The sequence below is a fragment of the Barbatula barbatula genome (genome assembly GCF_947034865.1).
Source record: "Barbatula barbatula genome assembly, chromosome: 17".
In the NCBI taxonomy this organism is placed as follows: Eukaryota; Metazoa; Chordata; class Actinopteri; order Cypriniformes; family Nemacheilidae; genus Barbatula; species Barbatula barbatula.
The window spans coordinates 4,312,946-4,324,993 of record NC_136780.1 but is presented as its reverse complement, the minus strand read 5'-3'; positions in this window follow the sequence as shown (position 1 = coordinate 4,324,993).

Below are 12,048 nucleotides of genomic sequence, written 5' to 3'. Positions count from 1 at the left end.
AACATTCTGATAAATGCGTTTGGCCACTGACAGGCAGATGAAGAATGATGAGACAGTTGCTTTCCTGCTGACAGACAGACTCTGGTGGTTCCAAAGTGTTGTTGCTTTTACACTGTGGCATGTGCTTTTAAACCCTATCAGTTCTGTCTTTTTATGAGAGCGTACTGGAACACCCATGTAGAATGTGGCCGGCCAATGAATTAACACAGAGATAAACACAGAGGTGACCTATATTGCTTTTGCTGTTTGAGTTCACTATGTTGGCACGAAATATACAAGAAAAATGCCCTTACAAGAAAAAGCAGGATTTGATTTTCCAACAGGAATGTGCCGCTGTTAGTGGTTAGCCCAAGAGATGAGAAAGGCCCAGAATCTCAACGTGGAAATGCAGGTATGGCATGATGCAATTTAATGATTTCCGCAGCAAAGTATTTGGATACATTCACAGGCTGATGAGGCGGATAGACCATTTCGCAAGATGTTAAAGTCCAAGTGAAATAAAAAATGACAATGCCTACTTTTTCATGAAATATTGCAGCGTCTATTGTAAATAGTTAATCAATGTGGGTCGATCTCTTTTTAACAATCTTGTGGCCTCATAATCTTTAGTTAAAATCTGAAAATGCACTTCCTTCCTGTAATCATAGGCGTAATTTGTGGGTGGGACATTTCCCCGCCACTGTTTGGATGAAATTAAGAAATGCTTGGGGAAGTTGTGTATTGTTTGGTTGCCATTAACAACAAAACGTCTTTGAAAACACAGGGAGCGCTGCTTTCTCACTATCTGCCGTTGTTCACACTTAAGTTGTTGTAGCGGAAAACAGAGAGCCGCGACTCCAGAAACGCAGCCAGAATGAAATGGGTGCATCATTCGTGTTCGCAACGCTTTTTATTGTGCATCCAGTGTCCAAGCATAAAAACACATTAACCAACAAACAAGTGACATTTTTTGTCATAGGAATAAACTGTTTTTATGTAATGCACCGCAACAGCCAAGTGACCTTCCCTAAATGACGGGAAGGTCGAACCACATACTGTGAACCACATACTGTGAAAGTTGGGAGTCAAAAAGCGGTGGAGACAATGGCCCACTATAGCCTATATGATAATATTCCCAACGAGTTATTGCAGAAATAATTAATTAAAGTATGAATTGTTTTTGTCCCCACCACTTTTTAAAACAAAGTTAAGCCCCTGCCTGTAATGACTATCCATCTTAAATGATGCATGTTAGACGGCTTGGGCGGACAATTTAATTTACTCCTCCTCTTCAACTGTCATTCTGTTGCCAGTTGTGTAAAAATACAGAAGTAAAAACGGTCGCAACTTCCGGTTCACGGGAACTTGAAAACCTTTTGTATTTTTTTAAATTGACAATGTATTGTTCAATCAAAAATATATTTGTTTAAAGGTCCAATGTGTATTTTTCGGAGGATCTATTGACAAGTATGCTAAATAATATACATAACTATGTCTTCAAAGGTGTCTTAGAATGAGCTATTACTATCTACATTCACAGCAGGTCCGCTTACATGGAATTCGTTATGCTAATTCTACAGTAGCCCTAAATGGACAAACTGCTATACAGATTGCGTATATCACGTTATCTCCTTTGGCACAGAACGTGACGACATCTTAGACCTGTGTCAGCCACCGTAGTGCTTCGGGAAAGGGTGGAGTGAGTGGTTGGTTGCAATTTGCAGCCTCACAGCTAGCTGCTTCTAAATTTCATACACTGGACCTTTATTTATTTATTGTTCCATTCCTAACACCATTCCAACATCTACAGCTACATTCATTGCAGGAACTAGTGAATCTATGCACGTGTCTGTTCTATACAAGAGTGGATTCTACACTGGAACTTTAACATTTTTATTTGTTTATAAATGTTCGGTTGGTTGTTTTCTTTTCAAAAGTTTGTGTAGTGTTAAAAACCGAAACAGGTTCTTCTTGACCATCGTTGGACCAGCATTGTTTACGTGTTCAGTAGTGGTTTATAATGTGTGAAAAATATACAGCATACAGTTTCAGGTGTTTATCATTCTGGTGAAGGTAGCCCATAAATCAAGAGTCTTCCATCACAACCTTCTGACATCACCAGTCCTCTCACTGAGCGCCTACTTTACACTGAATGCCCACTTTAACTTTGTTTGACATTAGTCAGTGAAAATAAACAAAACTAGCTGTAAGCGGGTGAGAGTCTGCCCCTGATAAATTTTGAGATACCACAACCTCTTTATAAAATAAATAAACCGGATGACATCCACCAATATACAATCTGAACGGTGACATAAGCACAAGAGGCAGAAACGATGATGCCATTCTAATTCACTGCCATAATTCATCCCTGTTACTTCCGTACAACAAAGATATAAAAACCTTATAATATTAAGGTTTAAATATGAGTATGAGCTTGTTTTATTTGTAGAAATAAAGTCGTTAAGTATTTAAACTATTACATTTTTGTTATTTGGACCAGTTTGTCCCGTTTCAATTTTCTGCAAAGAAATGTCTCTAATTCACAGAATAAAACAAAAAATGAAAACTTCCCTGAAACACGTATACCTATAAATAGTAAATTCACTTCAAAACTGTAAATCATTTTGGAATGCTCTTCTAATTTTTCCTGCAGCTGTATTTCTAAGCCTAACAGAGGCCAGATGCTCTTGTATCAGTCCACGGGGCTGACATGAGCGTAACAGGGTGGACAGTATGGCCTGAATAAACCTAGAAATGCTTTTAAAAAACAAGAGGTGGTACGAAACTTTCTTCTTTTTGGATCAGGTTCTGCATTCCTCAACATGTAAACCATCAAGAATTGTTTTAATGCTATACAACTGTTTATATTTGCCATTCTGTGAGTGTTTATTTTAGCTTGACTGTAAACTCTGTTCATATTCCGTAAGATAAGAGCGTTATTGGACGGCGCATATAATAATTTCATTGTTAATATAACCTTCATGCAGAACAACCCGCGCAAACAGACTGTATCCTCTGTGTACACAGGATGTGAGGCATGGGTTCTTCGGCGTGAATCAGCTCATCCTCTTTTATCAGACATACATTATAATGTCTGACTGTTTACTGCAACTGACTGTTACCACCTTGTATGGCCATCTGTGCTCCCATAAAAAGACACGGCTGAATATTACCCAGAGGCCTTAGCGGCAGCCTGCTGATTCAAGCGCACTTAACGATGACTACAGTGAGTGTGATGTTTGAAACAGAACACAGACACAGCTTATCTGTATCCTTCCTGACCACCAGTAAAAAATCATTCACAGCGTCATAATACAATTCTAATACAAAGGTTCCAAAAGGAGGTCATGAGGAGTCTCTTCTGACATGATCTCATGATAAGAGACCAGGGTAAGTGGAGCCATTTCGACAGGATCACATGAACGTTGTTGAGTGTTTGAAAGTTGAATGTTGTGCTTTCTTTCTTTGACAGATGAGAACATAATAGTTCAGAAGTTCTACCAGTGAATAGAGCAACCGAGCGGGCGAGAAAGAAAGAGAGAGACGTATTCTCCCCTAAGAACTCTCTGGAAATATGACTCAGAAACTCTTGTGAATCATGATTTACTGCTTCAAATATTTACACACCCACTTCTTGTATCTTACAGGCTTTTTTATTTCTTTCCGTTACTTGGCCTGTCATTAAGTTTGACACGTTTTGGAAAGCCCGTGGACACGGCGTCCTGTTAAAGCTCACCCACGATATTTTGGAGCAGGGTCTTCTGCTGAAGTCTGCTGCTTTTCAGGAACAAATTTACCTGAGCTAAAAACAATTAAACTTCATGAGAGCAAGTCACTTTTTAAGAAACACTATAAAACTATGAATACAAATAAAAAAAAGTTTTTTCATGAATTGAAGGGAAAGTTTACACAGAAATGTCATTTCAAACCTGTAAGATGTATTTTTTTCTGAAGAACACAAACGCAGATATTTTGAAGAATGTTGGTAACCGTACAACATTGGTCCCTATTGACTTCCGTTATATAGACACAAAACCACAGAGACATTTCTCTAAATATCTTCTTTTGTTTTTACAGATGCGAGGGTGAATAAATGATGACAAAAGTTTTAAAGTTTATTTGTTTTACCCATTTGGCAAATGTGTTTTTTTCTTGTTTTTCAGAATTTGATGTTTCATTTCAGTAGTTACAGGGAAACTGGACAAACACACCGAACATGTGCAAGAAAGAAATAACTTGAAGTGTCTGTCACGACAGTCTCCACACATACGTCTGACCTTGTCAATACAAATACATCCATCTCCTCGTGCACGCATAAATATAAATAACTCTCAAACTAGAGATCCAGAACACTGTATCAAACATCTGAGTCTGACAGCAGAACATCATGTAACATCTCACTTCATGAGACTTTGAACTTGGCTGCTGTCCTATCGGTGACATCCCATCAACCTCATTTTCCCTCCAAGAGGTCCTTCCAGATGTCACTTATGGGCAGAGAGTAGGCCTGGAGAGTATCTGAAGAACTCTGGATTAGGTAAAGAAATAAACTTTTGGATAGCGATACCATGACACGTGACCTTTGGAGCATGTGATTTGTACATAGTCATGCCAGCAGAGCACGCAAAGGAAACCCATAAACCAGTTCCCACTCTTCCTCTATGCAAATCCTTCATTTCTCTTCTCCTGTCTTTCTTTTTCGCCTAAGATCTGGCTTGCATTAAAAATTTGGCGTAGCGCCCCTCGGGGCGGTTCACACGGCCGCGGGAACCGTCGTTGCTCGGACCCCCGCCTGTCTTCATTCCCTCCACCAATCATATCGCCCCGGCACCCTCCAGTCACACTCACAGCATTTCCTTTTTCCCAACAGACTATTTAGATCGCTGGCCGGAGAATGGAACGTGTGAGTGAGCTGGAAGTTTGGTGTGTAAGCAAACGGGTTGCTAAGCTGGAATCATCAAGGAGAGCACATGCTCTCACGGCGGGCCAACCCTGTCATGTTCTGTCTGTGTACGGTTAACTAAAGCTGGAAACTTTGTTCTGACGTCAGGAGATCTGTACAGATGAAGAAGACTATGAAAGATGTGGCCAACCCAGAGTGTAATTTAGAAAGGGAGAGAGAGATGATGCATGATGTTAAGCTTATTGAAACAAGAACTCGGGGACGTTGGGAAATGTGACTCAGAGAGTGAGGGACTGACAAAGTTTACAAGACAGCTTTACTGATGTCACTCCAGGCAACCAGACTGGATTTCCAAGAGATGATTTGTCCTTAGTGTAGATTGTCCACCAAAAGCTTTATTTTTCTAACATACTGTATGTAACATCATCTGGCATTTACAGTTCCCCACCCAGAAAGTAGATCACACCACAGTAAAGCCAAGTATCTTCTCATCCACGCTCAAGTTCACCTCCCATCTCATATGTGTCACATGAGTCTCCAATGGTTGATCAATGGTTTGGCAGGCGGGGAGACCGAGTTGCTTTGATCCCACTGTAGAGCGTTCAGGCTTTTTAAATGTTCCCGTGCTTTCCTACGGCCCTAATTGCTTCCATATCTCTCAGTTGTGGTGCAGTCAACGCTGACTGCTGCAGAATTAACGCCGGGAGAAAAAAACGGTTGGGCAATATTAGGTCACGTCGTTTTTTTGGATGAGACCCTTACCATCAAATTTCCATTGCCTTGACCTCCTGCCTAGAGGAGCTTAAAGAGTAAAAACAGGACTCATTTGCATTTCTGTGGCCCGAGAGCAAAGGTGGGTAAAGTCCCAAAACTTGGAAAACACAAACTGATGAAAATCCATCGCCAGATCATGATGTACGCAAGCACAAATATGATCAAGTAAACCAAAGCCATTCGAGGAGAGGATAGATTCATAGTTGAACATCGAAAACTGGCTGAATAAAAGTGAGAGAGGGAAATATGTACTTTTGATTGAAAACACATTGCAAATGGGTTTGCAAAAGCATGCTGTCAGATACCGAGCTGTTCTTGATAAGAGCTTGTTAGGACTTTACGTTGAGTCTCATTGAACTCATTGAGTTCGGTGGAACAAGAAACATTATGGAGCAAATTTGAATAACAGCACCTTAAACCCAGATGATGTCCACCCACGTTGCCAGCAACTGTTTTCTCCTATAAACATGCATGTTTAGAAACCACAGGTTGTGACACTTGTGTCTTAAAGGGATAATTCACCTAAAGATGTCAATTCTGTCATCATTTATTCACGCTCTTTTCATTCCGAAACCAGTATAATTATTTTTTTTCTGCAGAACTCAAAAGAAGATATGTTGGTAACCAAACAACATTGGCCCCCATTGACTTCAATTGTATGGACAAAAAACCACTGAGAAATTTCTCAAAATATCTTTCTCAAAACATGAGGTTAACATCATTTTTATTTTTAAGTGAACTATCCCTTCAAGATAGATTTTCAAATGAGGATTTTGTATGCTTTTAGGTGTAAGCATTCAGCTTCTGACTGAAACGTGGCATAAGTCTCTCCCAGTGGATGAGGATGTTGAATTCCACAGGTGTGCTTTATCTAAGCCCTGGCAGTCTCCAGGTGTACCCTGAACACGTGTCTCTTTGATATGAATTGGGGAGGTGTGACACGAGGATTAGAAGCGAGGGAGAACAAGGTCTGCATGGCTCTCAGTTTGAAAACTGTTTCATTACTACATCATCCTTAAATCACCCCATCAGAAGTCCCTGTGTGTCATTAAAGGAACAGTTCACAAGCATTGTTTGGTTACAAGCATTCTTCCAAATATCTTTCTCTGTGTTCATCAGGACAAAGACATTTATACAAACCTTATAAGCATGAGCGTGTTGTAAGCAGAACCACTGTTTCAGCAATGTAACCCGACCGTCTCTGGTCAAGGGTGGGTGTTTCTTAAATCTCAGTGGGACTCCAGCTGAGCTAATGAGAGCTTTACCTGGGGAGTCGGCACGAAACCTGGCTCCGCTCGCCTTACAATGGCAGACTCAGGAAAACAGCAGCACAAGAGTTCCCACAGTCATCACGGTGAGTGACGCAGTCTTCCAGCAACAACCTCACTGCTCGAACTATCATCACCTCTCCTCCTGGAGCCAAAACAGATGCCTGTTGATGGAGAAAATAGCTTTATCACATAAACACACACATGCAATTCAAAAAGTTGAGGGTTACTTGACTGAAATGTTTAATTTTATTTGTCTGACACTAACAAACTACAACAGTTGAAAGAAAAAAACATAAAAAGGTGCACCAGAACTGTGTTCAACACTGTGGTAGTCATAGTAGGAAAAACAAGGGTAAGTAAACGATTACAGTTTTATTTTTGAGCGAACAATCCCTTTAAGACAAGTGACCCTCAACTCTTGACCGGATATGTGCATGTGTGTATTTGTGAGAGATAGTATCCGATCGCTATCCGTTGGAAAATGTCTCCTAAAGTCACATGTTAATAAGGAAGCATTTAGCAAGGAATCCGATTCAGTCTGGGAAATGTTCATGTGAATGAAACAGGACAAAGAGTGTGTTTTTGTGTTCGTGAATGTCCGAGAGCAGGGATGTGTGCATGAGTCCATTTCACAACTTAAGGAGGGTTTGAACGTCAACTTAAATGTTAACATCGTTTGGAGGCTGTCCAGGTCCAGTTTAATGAAGCATAACTTGCATTGCTCTGGAATGAAACTAAACTCCTGGGAAAATCCATTTAGCAATGGTAGTGAAAATAGCGGTTCTGATGAATTTTCTGTCCATAGTATTAATCAATACGTTTGTCCTCCCATAAAGATAAATACGATCTAAAGTGACAGAAAACAGACCACCTGTTGAAGGAACTAAAACTTCAATGTCTTTCAAAGTGGTTTTTAAAGCAATGGTTAGACATATTTCTCCTTTCAGTTTAAAAAAGATTTAAGTCAAGATTAAATTCAAATTGGCAATATTATTTAATGCACACACCTGGTATTATTTTGTAAGATTTATGAGTGCACATCACTCTGAATAATGTTTGTCTGAGATGTATTTTCTTTTTCAGATGAGTATCCCACTCTTCCAATCATCCGCCTCTATGTGCGCGTTTACAAATGAAATGACTTTCATTTTTTACACAAATAAACTTTTGGAATGGAAACTAATACTGATCTTGACTAGCTTGACCATCGTGTGTCATGGTGAGGTTGTGTGTATTTGTGCAGTTGTAAGGTCATGGTGCATCACCACTTGTTTGTGTGATGAAGACAGCGAGAGGTCATAGTGTTACAGTGGGAATAAAAGCCCTAGATGTTATCAGCATCTGTGCTCTGGTAGGGTCACGCATGTCACAAATATGCATCTGTGCTCCCACGCAGAAACACACAATGTGACATGTGCCAGACTTTTATAAAAGAGTGCAGAAAAGGGTAGAGGGAATATGTTGAGAGACAGTCTCTCGCTCTGCGTCTGTGTCTTTCAATAACTCTTTTTTATTTCTGTTTTCTCTCTGCTGTCTGAGGTCATTTTGGAATGTTTTGGGAAAAAACATAACAAAGGTGCTTCGTCTAAGAGGGTTAGTCTGCTTTGTATCTGTCCTTTGCTACAACACTTTTACAAACAAACATTTAACTACCAAGTCTGAACAAAAATAGGACTTCTAGTATGAATATTCAGAATGATATTGGGTCGTATATCATTGCAGATTTACATTTAAAGGTCCAATGTGTAATTATTTTAGAGGACCTATTGACAGAAATGCAATATAATATACATAACTGTGTCTTCAGAGGTGTATAAAGACCTTACATAAGGAAGCATTATGTTTTATTACCTTAGAATGAGCTACTTCTATATACAACCCTTGCATGAAATTTGCTAGGTTATTTCTACAGTAGCCCTAAAGAGACAAACTGCTCTACAGAGAGTATTTCGTAAATCCATTATCTCTTTCGGCAATGACGCGAAAATGTGACTACATCTTAGTCCTGTGTCAGCCACCGTAGTGCTTCGAAATGGATGAGCAAACGATGGAGTAATTCGCAACCTCACTGCTAGATGCCGCTAAATTTCATTCACTGGACCTTTAGAAGAATACGTTTTCAAATGCCTATAGAGCAGATCGGTTCATCATTTAAACTTTAGCATTGTGACCTGTTTTGACCTAAGTTAAGAGTTGATGAAACTGTTGACCTCCAGAGGACCATATCACAGTTTGACCGTACCTCAAAGAATGCGATCTAGATTAAGTGAAGTGGACACGTATTCAACGTATCTGACACTTGCCAAAGATAAATGGTCAAACACAAGCGTTCTGGTCTTATCTTATCCTGAAGCGTCATTCAACACGTCTTGGTGACCAAGGTTACACAATGGAGGCTTCACAGATCATTGAAGCGAAAAAGGGAAGTTGCTTCCATTTCTATAATGTTAAACCAAAAACAATAAACCTGATTTATTTTCCATTCCTTTTCAAACTTTTATTTCTTCTGAAGACGAACAATAATGTATTTGAAAGAACACTGGTAACCAAACATTTGCCACATTGACTTTGACATTGTACAGACACAAAACCACAGAGAATATCTAAAAATATCTTCTTTTGTTTTCTACAGAAGAAGGAATCATATTCAGATTTTCAATGACATGATGATAAATAAATTAACTGATTTAACATTTCTGTGTAAACTTTAATTTTTCAAATACATTTGGTAAGATTTATGAAGAGGCAATGATCAATCTGGCAACAGCAGAAATTCTGGAAGTCCGTCTTTTCCTGAACTTTTCAAATAGCCAGAGCGAGTCATGACCTCAGATTTCACAGGACAAGCTTTAATTTAGCTGTAGTGTCAGCGTAATTCGACTACACGAAGTTATGATTTATTCATTCTTCAAGACCATATTTAATATAATGTTTCAGACAGTTTCTCACTTCACCCTAAAATCTCTTCATTTTTTGTCAGAGTGTTACGAGAATCAAACATAGATCCTTAAAGTTCTGCTGTCCTGACTTTCACCGTGTCTACACCAGACACAACAAGCACGACACGACATGACAACCTGCTTGTTCTTAATGGGTTTGTTGCGTCGCACCGTATCCAGTGTGGACAAAATAAAAAATCATTATGGGTTCTAATGTGTTTCTAATTCTCGTCGGGCCGGTCGCGTGTAGTGTAGACACGGTGATAGAATCAATTGAATGCTGTTTACATTTAATCAGCATTCCTCAGATGCCCCTCTGAACTTTAAAGCATTTTTGTGGCTGTTTAAAAGGAACAATTAATTATGTTTCATTATTGGAATTCCTCGGCCCATTGTTTTGGGCATGGATTCCTCCCACAGCAGTGATTAGCAGACATCCAGTCCGGTCAGAGAGCATCCATGCTGGGCAGAGACATTGCGACGGTACCCCCTCATTATCCCAGCATGAGTGTCTTGAGCCGTTAAGACTCATTGCCCTCAAGATGGTTAAGTTCCCTCATGCTATGTCTATAACATAATGGCTCTTTCTCAATTCAATCACCAGCATTTAACCCTATAATTCTATAAACACAAGAGCAGGAGTGGTCAGTGGAAAAGACTGTATGACAAAGCATGGGTCAACATGACAGATCATCTCAGCGAATAAGTGACTGAAAATTATTGAGTTCTAGTAAATGTGTAAACTAGTTTAAATCAAAACTACACTTCTAATGATAAGAAAACCCAAGGGCCCAGTTGACCGCATCTTTACCTGGCCCGCCTTAACATTTCAAATAAGTGGAGAGACTTTGAGAATGGTGTGCTTTAAGAAATGCAAGTCCTGAGACGCCACATCTTTGATAGTCCACTATAGTGAACTGTTGTCTAAGATAAGTGGAAAACCAGAGGCCTATTGTTTTTATTACTGCATTCATTATGTATGATTTAAACAGCTATATTTACAAAAATTCCACCTCCGCTTCAAATGATCTGCCTTTCTTAGTATGTGGAGCAAATAAATGCTGTTTTAAATATAAACAGAGGGTGCCTTTTTGATAACTAATCAAATATTTTAAAACATCAATAGTCATTTCTTGATAAAAATGCAATGACAATTTGTAAAACAAGAAAATAGAACTTTATTTGCACACAAACTGTGCTATAGGCTTTCTTGGCCCTGCTCGACCAATCACGTTCCCCGCATGAGCACACACATGGCATTGTGGGACATTGAAGGCAGCGAAGGACACCTGATGAAGGTATCTTAGGAGACAGGAAGTAAAGCAAACATTGGATTCGGACGTGCCTTGATGCCTTCCTTCCTTGAAATGCTGCCACCGAAGGCAGGCTTTCGGATGCAGCCAATGCCAATCTTGGAAGTAGGCTACTGGGGTACTGAGTGTGAGTAGATTAACAGCAATTACATTTTTGGGTAAACTAATGCATTAAGGAATATAAAATACCATTAAAAAGACAATATCCCTTTTATTAAATATACTGAAAAGGCACAAATACTGAAAGCAATATTAGTGTGCATGTTTTAATATATGACCTATAAGTAAACAGCAAATAAAAACGTATAAAAGGAACAAATAACACAACACAAAATGGCAAAAGAAGAAATTATGATACGGTAAAAAACTGGCCTGCATCCTATTTATACTTTTGGAATCTGGCCCACGAAGACAAGTAGATGAAGACTAACAATAAGCCTTAAACAAGAAAAATTGTTTAAAAAATGTTAACTGGGAAGTGTGTGACCAGACATTTAGAGAAACCTATGACCTCTCACTCCCTATGAAACCTATCATCACACAAAAATGTGTGTGTGTGTGTGTGTGTGTGTGTGTGTGTGTGCGTGCGTGTGTGTGTGTGTGTGTGTGTGTGTGTGTGTGTGTGTGTGTGTGTGTGTGCATGCAAGCGTGTATGGAGGTAGCCCTAGGGAAAGATGAGTTTAATCACCCCCCACATTCCTTCAATCAAAGGATGCATATATTTCTGCTCAGTGTTGTGTGGTGATTTCCATGAGCAGGAAAGAACAGATGTTACTTATCAATTACAAGATTTATGTTGTTCTTAAAACCTCTTCAAACTATCCATGAAAAGACCTAATAAAACTAACTGACCAAGTTCAAAACTGTAT